This window comes from Podarcis bocagei, assembly GCF_964188305.1.
Source record: "Podarcis bocagei genome assembly, chromosome: 6".
NCBI classification, from domain to species: domain Eukaryota; kingdom Metazoa; phylum Chordata; class Lepidosauria; order Squamata; family Lacertidae; genus Podarcis; species Podarcis bocagei.
The window spans coordinates 28,874,857-28,892,855 of record NC_138130.1 but is presented as its reverse complement, the minus strand read 5'-3'; the positions used below and the strand labels follow the sequence as shown (position 1 = coordinate 28,892,855).

Here is a 17,999-nt window from a genome sequence, read left to right as displayed (position 1 = left end):
TGAAGCAACAGGGGAGCTGTCCAGCTAAGGGTCAAAATAAAGGTAAAGGGACCCCTGACCATTAGGTCCAGTTGTGACCGACTCTGGGGTTGCAGCGCTCATCTCGCTTTATTGGCCGAGAGAGCCAGCATACAGCTTCCGGGTCATGCGGCCAGCATGACTAAGCCGCTTCTGGTGAACCAGAGCAGCGCACGGAAACGCCGTTTACCTTCCCGCCGGAGCGGTACCTATTTATCTACTTGCACTCTGACGTGCTTTCGAACTGCTAGGTTGGCAGGGGCAGGAACCGAGCAACGGGAGTTCACCCCGTTGCGGGGATTCGAACCGCCGACCTTCTGATCGGCAAGCCCTCGGCACTGTGGTTTAACCCACAGCACCACCCATATCCCTAAGGGTCAAAATAGATGGGACAATAAGCACATAAACATATCCAGTGCTTTTCTTCTAGAAAAAAGAGGTGCTGGAACTCACCCTGAACATCTCCCTGGTTCTCTTATAATGGTGCGCAATCGAGAGGTGCTGGAACTGAATTCCGGCTGAGCAAAAAAAGCCCTGAATGTATCTGATATATTTCTGTTTTCTTTTAACAATAAAAGCCACAGTCCTGGGAGCTTCCACTGTCATCATGGGGGGAGGAGGAATACAGCAGAGGGGTAGGGTATTAAACCCCTCTCCCTACATACCACAGTCCTACTTTGTAGTGTCTGATTTGCGCTTAAAATTTACTCTCCACTTTAACCATTTTTCATGGGGGTTGTTCATAAAAGGTACAAATTAAATATCCTAAGTTGTTTTGCCCACAACTGCTTCTCTGCCTTCTAAGAAGAGCCCTGGTGGGTCAGGTGGAATACCAATATTGTCCTTCATCCTGGTGTCCACAAGAAGGACACAAGTGTACTAGCACTCTCCGGGGCTTGATTTATCTTATAGTAATCCTACACACTATACAAGGAGGAGCAGTTCATTGGAATTAGCAAACAGAAGGGAGGGCTTTTCTATTCGCCTGAGAACTGAGCCTGGAACTGAGGCTGTTGCTTCTTGGTTACACTGATCATAAATTCATACTCCAACCGTATTGTCAGATAGGTTAATCAGCACCCACAGGAGGAGCAGGTTTTCCTTCTATGCCACCTCTGCATTGCCGTATTAACAAACAATGCAGCATTTGTAAAGGGCATGCAATTATTAGAGGCCTGAACTGTGTAACAGCCTATTAGTCACATCTGCCAAAGCTTTATTTTACACACAACCACCATTTCTGGAAACGTACAGGTATTTCAACTCCTAAGGGAGAGGGAAAGAACTGTGCCAGCAGGCATCTTAAGTTAGCAAATAATAGTGTCACTGAGTGGTTATAAATTTAATGTGAACCTACCCTAGAAATCCATTTAGTTCTGTCATTATTCTCCCTTTTGAAGTTCTGTTACACAGAAGCAGAAAAATCCATTATACACGGTAAAATGTTAAAGACAAGTGTGGCACTCAGAACAGCTGGGCAGCATATTTTGGAAAATGTGCTTCCCTTCTTACCTTTGGTGTCACAATCCAGCACTCTCTACTGCTCACGTATCTGGTTAGCCACGGTATTGCTTGCTACGCACTCCCAACACTGAATATCGGACAGAATTTAGTACTCTGAGAGCTGGGAATGGGGAGTGATAGTCTATTATTCACATCCCTGTCTCATTCATATCTAAAGTAAACTGGCCTGCTCCCTGCTGTACTAATTTTCTACTTGTGGCAAATTTTTCAACTACAGTAGGGGTGGAAAAACTGTCCGGATGTTGTTTGACTCCATCCCTAGTCAGCCTAGGCAACGATCAGGGATGATGGGAATTGCAGTCCATCAATATCTGGAGGGCCGCAGGTTCCCCACCTTCACAAACATTCTGAAATTTGATTGCCCATCTAAAGTGATTCGGTCCATTCTGCCATGCCAGAACGACACCACCTTATTCCTATTGTAATTTGCTGTGTGTGTAGATCAGTCTCTCCCTCCTTCCCTGGTGCCAATTTGTCTTATGGCAGGGGCCAAAGCTTCCTAAGCAATGTACAGTCTGTTATGTCCTGAAGTTCTCACCCTGGGCCAGCAGGGAGATACTGTAGATAGTTCAGGTCCACATATGCAAATAAGGGATCAAAAGTGACGTTCAGTGATTGGATAGTTACAGAAAGTTGTTACAATTACGTTGTTCTGGAGCTCTATATCAGCAGGCTGGCTGAACCCTTCAGTTCAGTTCTGTTCTAACCTGTGAATAAACAAGAGCTGTTTGAAGAATCGCTGTGTTGTCTGATATGTTCACCCACAACTTAACACAGTCGTACGCTGGATCCCGAACGCCTTGGTACTAGGATGTTTTGACTCCCAAATGCTGCAAAACCAGAAGTGAGTGTTCCGGTTTGTGAACGTTCTTTGGAACCTGAACATCCGGCAGGGTTTCTGCACATTTTAGAAGTTGAACGGACTTCTGGAATGGATTCCGTTCAACTTCCAAGGTACAACTGCAGTAGTACTTCGCTTTGGTAAAAAGTAAATAATGAAATTTCAAGCTCTCCCCCTTCCCCACAAAAAAACCCCAATATACACAAGATGAAACTGAAAATACTCAGAACCAACTGCAGCAATCATCCTTTCGATTAAAATGCTGTTTGCTTTAACAAGATTTTTATTTGAGAAATGTTGCATAATCGTATCTTTCTTCTAAAAATAAAAGAAGGTCATGAACTCTCTTAAGATATTTTATTCTCTTTAAAGTTGTGCTTAATATTCCAGGTGAGTAAGTGTACAAGCAAAAGTGAGTCACGTGGAGTACCGTGGGGCTTACTCCCAGGTAAGTGGGAATAGGATGCAGACTGACTCTGTGTAGGATGGTCAGGGATGGAAGTCAAACAACATTTGGAGGGAACCACATTCTCCTCCGCTGTTTCAGGCAATAGCATTAGCAGAGAGATTTCTGGCAGGCAATTTTATGCAATCTTTTACCCCACTATGTCATCTTCCTTGTGTGCATACACAACCCTATGTTTACTGATGCAACAAGAATTGTTGGGAGATGACACTCATAAGGAAGAAACAGCATGGAACGAGATTGTTTAATCATGTCTGCGAGTTCTTCCCTATAAATCACACCTGGGCATTTTTAGCACAGCCGGAGTTGCTTCCAACCTACGCCACAGGCTATTGGTGGGGCCTTTCCAGAGAAGAACCAATGAGTAGGCAAAGGATAAGATACCCCCTCCCCTTCAACCTGGCAAATCTTCCTTATAAATGCCCCCCCCCCCCCCGCCAGCTCTGACATTAGGGTCACAGAACCAACAGGAAGTTAGGAAAACAATTTGTCTTGAATCAAATATTTCTATACTTAAAAGTGAAATGGCTGTTTCTAAAATTGGGGGGAGGCAATAGCACATGTTTTCTGTCAAGCCTAGATGCATAGATGGGTTCAACCACACTAGAAAATTTATCAACATGTTCTCTGCTACTTTAAAATCCAAAGCAGACAATCTTGGCCATTCAAAGTTATCGCTCTACCTGCTGCATGTTTCTCTTGCTTTCTTTTCTACCATATTGTAATTATTTGAGTTCATCTGAACCTGTTGTTTACTTCTTGGCTGACGTTCGAGTGATCTGGATTATTTTTCTCTTCACTGAGGCATTATTCAGAATGAAAAGAAGAAACCTGAACAGCAGCACTGCAACAAGGGACTTTATTTATTTATAGTGGCACTCTTTACTATATAGTCAATAAAAGGTGATAATTGCTTGCTTGAGGTGAATTAATTGCTTTTCTTCTTCTTCTTGGGAAAGTAATAGTTCTCACTGTGGCAAGCCAACGTGTTGCTACCCAAATGACCGCTTCATCATGTAATGGAATAAGCAGCAGGAAGAGATGAAGATCACTGCTAGTAAGGAATCTGTAGCTCTTCAAAGGGCTTTTAAAAATAAAAAGGGGGGAACTCATAACCCAAGGGGGGAATCTTTCTTTCTATTTAGTTTCCAACAGAAAGTTAAGCCTTTGTGAAGGATTGGTTATCAAAGTCATATTAAAAGTGTTACTTGTGCAACTTGGAACTTCCATACTTAAAAATATTGCCTGTCTTATCTCTTAAATCCTATTATATAATCAGTGTCATCTTGCGTATCCCATTGCTGTCCCAAATCTGCACATGGCTGCCACAGAGTGCATCCATTAATTACTGGCCAATCTCGTTCTCTCTTGGGAATGCACCTGAGCTGTGTTCCAAAAGCATGGAAAGGTGTATAACAGTCTGTTGGACTGGCTCTTAGTAGAGGGTTTCAAGGACTGATTCACACATCTCTGCATTATCCAACAGGACGTCACACTGTGACTTACCATGTGGTTTTTCTCTGTGTGAATTGCCTCTGCTGGATGGAAATGTATTTGCAGCAAAGCGAGCTGGGACTGAAGCCCTGTCTGTGGTGGCTGAGCTGTGCATGTGCAAAATAACAGCTGATAAACGTGTGGTTGAAAGCAACAAAGCTGAACTGAAACATGCATGTCTGATACTTATTGCAAAATATTGGAAGACAGAAGATTTGCCCACTCTGGAAGAATGGCAGATGCAACTGATAGACTACATGGAATTGGCAGAAATGACTGGCAGAATCCGAGACCTGGGAGAAGAGACAGTGGAAGAGGACTGGAAGAAATTTAAGGACTACCTGCAAAAGTACTGTAAATTGTATGAATGTTAGAATGATGCAGGATACAAAGATAACTTGGCATTAGTAACTTAGCGGAAAGAAGTATGAAAATAACCGAACTATAAGAACAAAGGTGAAATTTGAATAATATTATGTCAAGCTTAAATATTTAAATATTTGATAACAAAGGGTAAAATTGGAGACATAATAGTTGAAAGGTACAAATTTAAAACAAGATTTGAGAGAAGGTGAAGTATTGCTGAACATGATTTTGTAAATGGGAACACAGGAAAGGGAGATGCGAGGGAGTCTGAAAAGAGGGTTATGGAAATTTGGTTTATGAAACCTAACTACGCTGTATGTCTTTTATATGATTTTTTTTTCTTTTGCTCTGTGTGTATTTTTTTTATTTTGGTGTTGGTGTTTTTGATTGTTTTTGGGTTGTGTATGTGTATGGTGTTACATTGTTTAAAACCTTTAATAAATATTTTATATTAAAAAAAATGAAACATGCATGTCTGAATTCTGATACTGGCAACCCAGAAGGGAGTAAGAGGAATAATGCTACATGCACCTGTTTTTTGTAACACGCAGAAACACCAACTTGACTGATGGCTCATGTTTGAATTCACACATGTGATGTTGGGGCATCATGACATCAGGAGGAGCCAGGGCAGAGCCAAATGCAGTGGCAGGGAGGCTCCAATGACCAGTAGTCCCTCCTATCTCATTCTCAGCCTCCTCCTCCTCCTGCTGCCGCCATCACTGGCCAGGGAATGCTTCCCCCATCTTTCCATTACAGAAGAGGAGGAGCCACCAGCCACACCAAGTTCAGTTCCACTCTCAGCCTCCTCCGCCCCCTGATTGTTCGGAACAGTGGGCAGGTCCGCCCACTGTGCAGAGCGCACAGCAATGCAGTTTACCTTCCTGCCACAGTGGTACCTATTTATCTACTTCCACTGGCGTGCTTTCGAAATGCTAGGTTGGCAGGAGCTGGGACAGAGCAACGGGAGCTCACCCCATCGCAGGAATTTGAACTGCCGACCTTCTGATCGGCAAGCCCAAGAGACTCAGTGGTTTAGACCACAGCACCACCTGCGTTTTGTCAGTTAAAAAAGGCCCTGATTAATCATGATACGTGTGTGTCTATGAGAGAGAGAGAGAGAGAGAGAGAGAGAGAGAGAGAGAGAGAGAGAGTCTGTAGATGAATCTGTACTCTGGGAGTCTTTCTGGCTACAGAGCAGTGTGAAAAGCATTGAAATAAACAAACAATAAATGGGGAAAAAAACTGCAGAGGGCAATCTCCATCTTGAAAGAGGCATTCTCCCTTCCCCCCAAACAAAGGAGTAATGCCTTCTCCAATTATTCATGCTATTTATTTATTTAGCCATTCCATATCACATCTCAAATTCAAATGATTCCCAAAGCAGCTAATAATAAATTACAAACCACAAAATGCATGTAACCCAGCAGCCCTTCATCCCCCGGCTGATGGATGGGGCCAGAATTCTGTGCCCATGCATGAGCATAAGACATAATCTGCATAACCTAAAAGCAACAAATGCATCTTGCTTCAGAAATACTGTTTTTATCTGTATGCAAAAAATAGAATCAATAGATTAATCGACTAAAATTCACACAAAAAATTTAAAATGCTCTTAATCAGGTTGCATCGGAAATGTATCAATTTAGTGAATTAAATTATCTATTGTGCCTCCTCCAAAGCGCGCAGAGAGGATAATAAGAAAATTAATGAACTGGAGGATCCAGATTCTGTATATTAGCTTCATTTATCAGATTGTGTAATTACTGAGGCTTGTGCCTATGTATCCAGTAACCAAGATGTTCCCCATTTGCAGAATAACATTTATTCTGTGTCTGACTTCAGACCTTAGCTGAGTTTACTGCATGGATGAATGCCATAGTCCTCCCTTACCATTTCATGGCTCAGATGTTTGCTGGTCTTAAAGTCTTTAACTCAACTGAAGTGGGGGGGGGGAGTTCCTATTGAGTAGAACCAGCCTAACATACTGATCTTTCAGAGAAGACACCCAGGGTGTCTGCATTACAGTAGAAGGAGAAACCTCAATGAAGAAAATAGATTCTTAATCATGTGAGGACAACTTTTATCTTCTCTTTCCCACTGAGCCAAATCAGTAATTAAGACTATCCAGATGCTACTGTGTCGGAGAAATACTAAAGCAGAAAACATGAAATATCTCTTAATTGTCCGGGGATGGTTAGATTTGCAAGAGATAGGCGACACATCTGCCCAGGTAATTTTAAGACACATGTACACACTCCATCCCCAAGTGTATTGATCAGTGTGTTCATGCTCTTCCCTTAAAGTATCACGTTAGATTTGTCCGTTCAATCTAGTTATTATTAGCATTTGACATCATGTTGAGAGATTCTATATTTTCCCTATATGTCCCCTTCTGGCCGCTCTAACTCACTAGCTTCAAAACATTTTGTGTCTTCTGGGCTAATGCATACAATCTATCTCATGCTGCAACTAAGAGCAGATTGCATGGGTCAAAATTAAACTGCCTGTTTCTAATGAGATGGCGGCTCCCATTTGGGCAATAAACTAGTATTGTGTTCGGGGGGGGCAGAATCAATACAAAGTTATGGTCCCTTCCTCTTCATAAAACTAAAAGCGAGAAAAATGAAGAATTGTGTGGAGGAAATGCTTGTGTTCTTCCTCTTATAAAGGCAACTGAGCACACACAGATATAATTAAGGCATTTGGTAAAGCTTTGAAATGCTTAGCAAAAGTACAAGATTCAGAATATTTACACACACAAAAGAAAAGCAGCCCTTGCTAAGAGATGGGTCACGCGCAGAAATTCATCCCTCGATGACTTCATCAGCCTGTTTAGCTGATGAATTATCACAGATCTACTCAGTCTACAATAAACCCAGTTGAGTTCACACATTCAGCTGCCAGTCACCAAGTGGTGAGAAGATAAATGGCATACATGCATGTCTGAACTGAACCAAAGAGTGAGCAGTCTTGGGGCTGACGGTGTTGTCATCAGTATGTTGGTGATACCCAGCTCCATTTCTCTGAAACTTCTGGATAACGTGTGGACAAGCAGGACCTGAGTCAGCGTCTGAGCCACTCAACAAAATATCAAAACACGAAAAACATCAAACATTAAAAACCTCCCTGTACAGGGCTGCCATCAGATATTTTTAAAAAGTCAGATAGATGCTTATTTCCTTGACATCTGATGGGAGGGCATTCCACAGGGCGGGTGCCACCACCGAGAAGGCCCTCTGCCTGGTTCGCTTTAACCTCACTTCTCACAATGAGGGAACCGCCAGAAGGCCCTCGGAGCTGGACCTCAGTGTTCGGGCTGAACGACGGGGGTGGAGACGCTCCTTTGGGTATACAGAGTGTTGCCATTGAAACCCCATTTAGAGAAACAAATGCTTGTTTTATTTAGTAAAAGCAACAGGTACTAGATATACATAAAATTATTTATTTCTTCTTTCTGCTTGAAAGAACCATGTAATATTTGGACTAAGGAGTTCATCACAGACTGTGTAATGCTTAAAAAAAGGTAAAGGACCCCTGACAGTTAAGTCCAGTCATGAACAACTCTGCGGTTGCGGCGCTAATCTCGCATTACTGGCCAAGGGAGCCGGCATTTGTCCGCAGACAGTTTTTCTGGGTCATGTGGCCAGCATGACCAAGCCACTTCTGGCGAAACCAGAGCAGCGCACGGAAACGCCGTTTACCTTCCTGTCGGAGTGGTACCTATTTATCTACTTGCACTTTGACATGCTTTCAAACTTGCTAGGTGGGCAGGAGCAGGGACCGAGCAACAGGAGCTCACCCCGTCGTGGGGAGTCGAACTGCCGACCTTCCGATCGGCAAGCCCTAGCCTCAGTGGTTTAGACCACAGCACCACCTGCGCTCTCCCCTAATGCCATCAGAACAAATTCTGACAGTAACCACTGTATGCTTATTACAGGGTGATTATTTCAAGTCGCTACCTTTGTTTGGCTGTGTTCCTGGGCCTTTAACAGCTCTATGGCAGGTAGACATTTAATGGATGACACTAATTGCATTGGCACAACTCTATGCCAGGCACACTACACCTGTTGAATTCTCCATGTTATATAACTATTAAAGACACAGGAGCCTTGCCAAACAAGGGCTAGCACCATAACTGAACTTCGTGACTGGTCTGCTTGATCGAATATTATGTTTCTGCAGCAAAACTGAAGACAGCAGTAAGAAATATGTGCAGGAAACAGCTCTTCTAGACATATTACTGTTTTCTGCTCTGTAGTTAGGTATCAGGGTAGACTGCAAGCTTATTTTCAAGATGTGACCATTTGCTGCGGTCATATGCAATATGAACTCTTGCCACTAAACTACGTGAGGTAATAGACCCTGCAGGTTTCTCAACAATGACAATTGATATTTACTGGGTTACTGCAGTTTAGTTTATTTTTAAGACAATAAAATATGACTGGACACGATATTAATCTATTTGGAATTTTATGCACACTTGATGCTAAGTGCTAAAATCGTGTCCCAGATTTCTCCAGGCTCAGTTAAAAGCCCTCCAAAGAAACTCTGATCCTAAAACGACTTACTTGGGAAGTTGGGAGTAAGCCCCACTGAACACAGTGTGACTTGCATCAAAATAAACATGCTGAAAATTACCCAGCAATACCATAGACAATCCCACATACTCAGGAAGGTGGAGATTTACAGTGGAGCATCTAGACTGACCAGAGTGGAAGGCTGTGGCGATGGATTTTCTACAGTTTTTCTCTCCAAGTTGTTGCTGTTTTGAATTACTTCTGTTGACACTTATGGGAAGGAAAATTGTTGTTTTTCTGCTGTTGCTCTCAGGAGAACTCTATACAAGGACAGGGCACAGAGGGATGCTTATAGCAGCCTATGGCCCCTTCAGCCACCATCCCAAGGAGCATAGGGCGTTTCACTAATATGTTGATCTGAAGGGTAGAATCAGGAATTTCCAGAACTGAGGATTTTCCACTTTTTTCTGGAAAGGTTCCAGTACCTTTGACAAGCAAAAATTCAGTAGGTGAAGCTTTTCCTGAGCCACAGCTATTGTTATTTATTGTATGGCTACTACACAGTTAAATAATTTTTACTCAGTAACTGACTAGTTACATTTTCATAGGGAATGAAATGCTTCTGAAGGATAAAGTCCTCTTTCTTAAAAAAAAAAAGAAATAATTATGCTGTAGGGAGGTTTGCAGAGGCATTTCATCTATTGACAGAGAAAGGAGAATACCTCATTTAAAATGGTTGCCATTTTCATACCTATTTTTCTAGAAAAAGAGGTGCCAGAATGCACCAAGAATGCCTTCCTTGCTCTCTAAGAATGGCAATGGCACCCACTTGAGAGGAACCATTTTCCAACTCTATCCATTCCTTTAACCAGCAAAGACAAGAGGCCTCAAAATATAATTTCAGATCTGGTAAGGAGAATCCACCTCTTTCTTTAGCATCTGTCAATAATTTATACTTTATTCTTGGTTTCTTCCCCAGATGAACCTAGTAATATCTTTCTGCCATTCTTTAACGCATCTTGTATTGCTGATCACTGGTATCGTTTGAAACAGAAATACCATCTGTGTGACAGCTTTTCAATACACTGGAATTTCCCTATTTTTATGGCTCATATAGGACAGGCAGAAATTTCTGAATTACAAGAGAATTATGTAACAAACTGTTATCTTCCAGTTGGAGGGAAAAGGCGGGAAATATAATTAGAAATTGAATCATACCAAGCAATTTGATTCTCTGAGACTTGTTACTGGGACTCATTAGAGATGATGATGATAATTGGTTCTAAAAATTATCTCTTATTTTCCAGGAATTGGGCAGTGAGAGAAAAAAGAGAGAGAATATATACCATATATTCATTAAAACTGAAAAGGTCTTTGTACAATTGATTTTTACAGCCCTTTCGTATCAATGAAAAATACTGTGTAAAAATCAATGGCAGTGTATTAACGTATAAACACAAACTGGCAATCTTCCAGCTTCTGTGCAAGATGAATGAGATCATCTCCAAATTGGTCCTTTCGATGCACTCTGAAGAAGTGGGAGGAGAAACTGCATAAAAGCAGAGAAACCTGGAGCAGGGGAGAAATTAAAAATAAAGAATCAATGTAAATTTAATATCATTCTCTAATGCGATTTGCATTGCCCACGCCAAAATATTCATCAGCTAAAGTAGCAGCCATTAGGTAGAACCCTAACCTTCACTGCCTGGATGTAATTTTTAATATTCAGGGAGCACAGAAGCATTCTAAGGGTACATGCACGTACCTCAGGGACAATCTACGTACTTGTAAAAGATTGTTTATGTGGAAATCGTTTAAAACAAAACAATGCCTGGTTTTCTCAGGCAATACTGCAGAATCTATGTAGGCCTACCCCACTGGGAGATTCTTAATCATGCCCAGAACAAAACCAAAGAGGTTTTTTTCAATCAAAGAAGAAGGTTTTAAATAATCTATTACAAAACAAGCTTGATTATCCCATTTGTCTACATGACTAGGTGAAGGCAGTAGATTTTCTGTTACTCGCATTGATTTGGGGCTTGTGCACACTCTAAATTGCCCAGAGATGAAGCTTTTCACTTTATCTTTCTTCTTTGCTAATCTCCTAGAAGCTCTAGCGTACACACTGGGATCATGGCACCTTTAGATCAGAGCTCATGTTTGGAGCTTTTGTCAACGCCATTAAGTAATTCAATTTAGCCGCAGCCTTGTAGACAGAAAGTATATTGTTCACAGAAAGCATGCATGGTTGTTTCATCAAGACTGAAAGGTCAAGTTCCCAACACCTTGCTAGTATGATATCCCATAACCCTAACCCTAAAGACATAGGGACAAGGGAGCAGAAACCTCAGAAGACCTGTGCTTGCCTCTCTCAGCTTTCTTTGCATCATGTTTTGGCCTTAAATAACAACACCCTAGAATTGGACTATTAAACAAGGATAGGAGATGTGAATTGCACAACCCACTCAAGGTATCTGCGGGTACAAATTGTTAAGTTGTGGGTGAACATATCAGACAACACAGCGATTCTTCAGACAGCTCTTGTTTATTCACAGGCCAGAACAGAACTGAACTGAAGGGTTCAGCCAGCCTGCTTATATAGAGCTCCACTACAACGCAACAGTAACCACTTTCTGTAACTATCCAATCACTGAATGTCACTTTCAATTCCTTATTTGCATAAGTAGACCTGAGTGAAAACTATCTACAGTATCCCCCTGCTGGCCCAGGGTGAGAACTTCAGTACATAACACAAATCATATTCACAGCATGGCCGTGGGCTAATTAACATATCTCATCATCATCACTCCCATCCACGTAACAGAAATAATACTGCCCTCATCAAAGTTTTGTTGTTAGAATGAATGACAAAGAGATTTTACCAAATTTAGCATGTTAATATGTATTATCATACACTATTTTCACTTGAGGAGCTGTGTATTATTGTGCATCATGTATATAGTATATTGTTGTGTGAAACAGCTGTGCGATATTTGTATTTTTTTAAAATAGTAACTAAATTTAAAATAGTATCTAAATTCAAAACAAACAAGAAACCATATTTTTCTCCTGTTCATTCTCACGGCTTCAGAATTTCCGTAGCAAACGCTGTGAGCCATTTTGCTTCACAAGGCTCCTTCTGTTTTCTTTGTCTTTTGTTTTAAAAACAACCTCGTCATTAAAAGAAGAAAGAATGCTGTGAGGGGGATAAAAGAGATAAAAAAGGGTGTACCTAAAATAATTCTTGCCTCCGCCACCACTAAGACCAGTACATTTTTGGCGCTGGTTGAAAAACACTGAAGATGACCCTAAATCAGATTAAGTGATGCCTCTTCTTCTCTTCTGGACATATCTCAGAATACTGCCAGATTCCAATCACAGTGATTGAATCATTTTGACTCCGGGGAGTTCGTTCACATAATACCCAAGTGAGTCATGACTCCTAATTCCTTTAAAAAGGGCCAGGAGACCCACAATGTTAATTACATTATTGCACGGAGTAGAGAAATAGCTAATGGAATCAGACCAGGAGGACGTATTTCAAGCTGCAGTCTACGTTTGATGTAGCAAAATGTTATGTCCTTGCTTGAGAGGTTTTTGTTTTCAGCCTACAGAAGCCCAGCTTGCAGAAGCTGCCATCGTGCTGCACGATGCACCACCTTCTAAGAGCAGTTGTGTAACGTAGATCAGTGGCGCTCAAATGTTCAGCCTTAATGGAACTCCCATGTGTTGCATCTGGAGCATAGTCTAAAGCAGAGATAGACAGACTCCAGGCTCGTCAGATCCACTTTGATTTTTTTTAAAAAAATAGAACCCCCAAAAATTACCAGCCAGAGGCAAACAAAGATACTGTTAGTTTTAAAGAACAGGGCGCCGGTGTGCTCGTTCTGAGCTTTAAAAAAATGTTTTCAGTACCAGAACTGAAATAAGCTCACATTCCTTCCAGTCAAAATTCCTCTTCTGGCTGGCTTTCTTCAATTCAGCAGCCTAAAACGTTGTTTTCCTCCTGGCAAATAGAAGGGGAAGAAATGGAGGCAGTGAGAGATTTTACTTTCTTGGGTTCCATGATCACTGCAGATGGTGACAGCAGTCACGAAATCAAAAGACGCCTGCTTCTTTTGAGAAAAGCGATGACAAACCTAGACAGCATCTAAAAAAGCAGAGACATCACCTTGCCGAAAAAGATCCGTATAGTTAAAGCTATGGTTTTCCCAGTAGTGATGTATGGAAGTGAGAGCTGGACCATAAGGAAGGCTGACTGATGCAGAAATGTGATGCATAAATATGGAGAACTGAACTAAAGATTGGGAAAAGGAGAAACTGAAATTGGCAGATTCTTCCATCCCTACACATGTAGGGTAAGTACACATGAAAGTAACTGAGGTTCACCAAGGTATGAATTGGATGTCCTAGGGGATGTTGGCCTGCGATCTTTGGATGATGTTTTTCTCAATGAACATGCATGACAGGATGTTAGAAATTTCCTTTGATCGTGACTGATATGTCTGGTAAAAACAGACTCAAGCAATACTCTTCGTTATTCATACAGACAAATGGCAGACTTTAAGGCATTCATCAAATAGAAAAATCAAGCCAGACAGACTTCTCTGCTAGCACAGGGCGTAAGGGAACAGGATTAGCTCACAGAAACATAAGCTGGAAAAGGAGTTGCGTACCCAAAAAGCAACCAGTTGCCCTAGGAAAATGGTTTGTCCTCAAGGCTTTCCATAGCAGGTGTTTGGAGAAAATATGTCTCTTTGAGAGGCCTGCTTCTGAAGAGTATTACTGCTCCTCCAGATGGCTCTGTTTGTCTCTCTCTCTTTTCATCATTCATATTCCTTAGCATTAAAATTGACATTTTAGATCCTTGTACCTCTTAGCAAGTGAGTTTGCATTTGATTGCATTCCGAAGTTAGCTTTTGATTTCATGCTTCTCTTGCAAGTGTAGTTGTATAGATCCAGGACACACATTATGTAGTGTTAAATAAGCCTAAAGCTTTTGTTAGATGGGATTCATAAGCAGTTCTTTTTTAAAAAAAAATTATTACAGTTTTAATTTTTGTAATCACAATATCCATACATACATCAATAAACTCAAACCTCGCTCTTACCAGAGCATCGACCTCCTCCCGCCCCTCTTCCTGACTTCCATATATATTTACTTTAATCTTAGCATTTCTATAACCACTTTTTGATACATGACACCGGCCAAACTTGCAAAAATGTATAGAAATCAAGATAAAAATTGTTGGAAATGTAAGGAGAAGGAGGGGAATTTCCTCCATATGTGGTGGACATGTACTAGAGTGAAAACTTATTGGGACATAATTTACAATGAATTAAAAAGATTTTTAAATATAATTTCTGTAAAAAACCAGAGTTATTTTTGCTAGGTCTAATTGGAGACGAAATTTTAAAAAAAGATGTGAATCTTTTTATATATGCCACAACAGCCGCAAAGATACTTCTGGCTCAGAAATGGAAATTGCAGGAGATTCCAACATTGGAAGAATGGCAGAGTAAGATGGTGGAATACGTTGAGTTAGCAAAGCTGACGGGAAAGATCCGGAATCAGCGTGCCGAACTGTTCCAAAAGGAATGGAGCAAATTTATATTATATATGAAAGAATATTGTAAACATCTGAAAACGTTTGTAGCTTTGAGTTGAAATGTTTTGTAATGACAATATAAGCAGTTCTATATTATACAGATATCCAGTCCAACACTGTCTGTGTTTATATAGGTAACGTAGACGCACTTGTCTAAATAATAGGACTCCTTACTTCCAAGAAAGCATGTATATCATTGCAGCCTTAAACTTTCAGTCCTTTACAGGCTTCGAAGTGGATTCAGCAAACCAACATGTGGCCACATTCGAAGTGGCAGTAGCACACACAACTAAAATGTTTCTGCATTGGTTATGCAAATCCTATCCTTTATTTTAATTCACCAGCCATGCTTTTGCGCATTTAACAGCAGCCTGGCAGGCAATAAACAAAGCAAAGGAAGGAAGATCTTCCTAGCATGGAAATATAACGGTGAGAAATGTTTTGCCTGCTGAAATTCTTATCAGGCTGTTTTTAAAGACAGCAACCAGTTTTTTGAGGGGTGTTTAAGACTAGTAGCTGGTCTTGTAAGCATCTCACAACAGCTTTCCCCTTCTCCAAGTCAGTCTAGTCCATAGCTGTCAAGTGTCCCTTATTTGAAGGGACAGTCCCTTATTCCAGCGCCATGTCCCACTGCTGTCCCTTATTGATAGATGTCCCTTCAATGTCCCTTAAATGATGTCCCTTAAATTTCAAAGGAAGCAGTTCCTCTCCCTCCCTCCCTGCCGGCCAGGGAGGAGGGAGGCTCCAACTGTGTTGCTTGGCTGTGTTGCTCACCCAATAAGAACTCTAAGAATGACTGGGGGGTGGAGCTTGCATGCCTTGTGTGTGGCTAGTTAATGCAAGCTGAGGGGTTTTTTGAATGCTGGACACCATTTTGTTGCACGTGCTGCTGCAAACTTTGCAGTGCAAAGCCAGGCCGGGGAGCTATCTTAAGTTGAGGCTGCATAGGCCTTGTGGTGCATGTGATTCAGATTCTATTCAGTTGAACCTCTGGTTACAAAGTTGGTTGGACAGTGTTCTCGAAGCTACCCAGCATGAGTTTGACCAGACTGCAGGAGGACAGGAAGACTGGAGTGCCTGGAACAGGTGAGGCTGCAGGTCCCTTATTTTGGCTGCTGGTCCCTTATTTTCAAATCTGTAAATTGACAGCTATGGTCTAGTCCCAGCTATATACCCCTTTCAAAATGTAGTCCCTCTTCAGTTTAAAAAGCAGATCTGATCATTACCACTTCATAGACATTTAATCAAAATTATGTATTTCCTAGCTTGATCCAAAGTTCTTATGCCCTTCTAGACAAATTAATAGGGGATCAGTCTTTCAACCCCTATCAGCCATGATATCTAAATAGAACATCCATTAATCCTGAGGACAAACATGCAATGTTCAAACTGGCATTAAGGTGAAAGTCAAAGTCCTAAACCTGCAATCATTAAAACGTGTATTAGAGAGCAAGCCCCAATGAGTTCAATAGGACTTATGTGGGATTAAACATGCTTAGGGCAGCATTGTAACATGCACTTAGAATGCACCAACCTTTGGTATAATCCATTATTGTCAATTAATTTTCCACCAATGCTGATGAGTACTGAACTTCATAAAATTTCTATAGTACTTGTTTGTATAATTAGAAAATGTGTGATCATTAAACAAATGGAAATATTGGCTGTATCTTTGCTACATGCTCTGCTCTAAATAGGGTTTACTGTCTTGATGTAGCAAAATTGCTTGTAAGTTCCAGTCTACTGAAGCAAGGCTCCTCTAACTAGACAATCTGTCACTGAGTGATCTTTATTTTGACAGTTGCAGACAATGATTTCATCACGTCTAGCATACAAGGCCCTGTTTTGATCATGAAGGAATTCTAATTTTGTGTATCCTGAAGTGTGTGGGGGAAAACCCTTTCAGTCACGTGTATCTCTCAGTTTTCTGTTTGCCCCAAAGCATAATAGTTAAAATATAATATAGGAGTCAGACAGAATTTAATTCACAAAGTTGGGTAGAGAAAGAGATGTTAAATATTAAATTATCAATCCAGTGTTTCATTCCAAGATTTTGTTTCAGAGGATGCAAAATTCTTACTGTGAAGTTCGTCAAGAGTTTTGCGAATCCCAATCTCTGTCTGAGCAGTCCAAGAGAAACACAAAGCAAGTGAGACAATACCTTCAGAGTATCAGAAGGTATCGGAGTCCAATTCGCTGCTAATGCTATCCAACTTCTGCTTTTAAAAGCCTAGCAAAAAAAAAAAAAAATTCGCCATCCTCCTGGGACAGTCTTTCCGCTATTGGCTCATAATCTCAGTAAGTTCTTCCTAATGCTTAGTTCAAATATTTCTTTCTTGTAATTTGAACCCATTTGGTTCAGATCCTTCTCCCTGGATAAAGAGAAAATAAAGCAGTACCTTTGCTTCTCGTAATCTGGACACTATGCTTCCATTGAACCAACCTAGAAGGGCAGCAGCTCCATGTTTGGCACTGTATCACGCTGCTGCCTTATGTTTCCTGACTGCTAAAACCTCTAGATCATTTTCACAAGCACTGCTGTCCAGTCAGGTGGCACCCATCTTCCAGTTATGCTCTGACCCTTCCTATCTAAATGCAGAATTTTACGTTTGTCTCTATTCATTTGGCAGTTTTGACCAAGTTCTCCATTCTGTCAAGTTCAGGATTAGATATCCCATCCAGTTTGGTGTCATCTGCGGATTTGACAAGCCTCCCCTCCACTCCCTTCCTGGAAACCCAGCCAGATGGGCGGGGTATAAATAACAAATTATTAAAATTATTAAAAATAATTTATAAAGCTATTAAACAGCATTCAGTCCATGAGTTGAGGATAGAATTCTGCAGCACGCTTGATATCCCTTCTCTCCAGGTTGATGTGGAGCCATTAAATAGCACTTTGGGTAAGGTATCTACATGTACACATGCTGACTGCATCAAGAGCTGTTCTAGAACCTTTCCAGGCATTGATGTCAAGCTGACCTGTTTCCTCTCATTTTCCCTTTTTTTGAAGAATGGGACAACCTTTTACCCGACAGATGCTAACAATGCTAAATGCTAGCTTCTGAGTTTAAAAGGATTTTCAATCACAGTAGATGTTGAGAAGAAGTAACAAAACCCAAAGGAGATGGGGCAGGGAATAGATATTTATTACTCACGTTCTG

General features: G+C 41.1%; 1 long non-coding RNA gene across 1 annotated transcript; it reads right to left on the bottom strand.

Moving 5' to 3' along the window:
* Positions 1-9,926: 9,926 nt before the first annotated feature.
* On the bottom strand, positions 9,927-17,336 carry LOC308589207. Its single transcript, XR_014009154.1, has 2 exons — positions 17,000-17,336; positions 9,927-10,798 (listed from the first exon to the last, which is right to left on the bottom strand). It is a non-coding gene; the product is annotated as an uncharacterized lncRNA (long non-coding RNA).
* Positions 17,337-17,999: the final 663 nt, after the last annotated feature.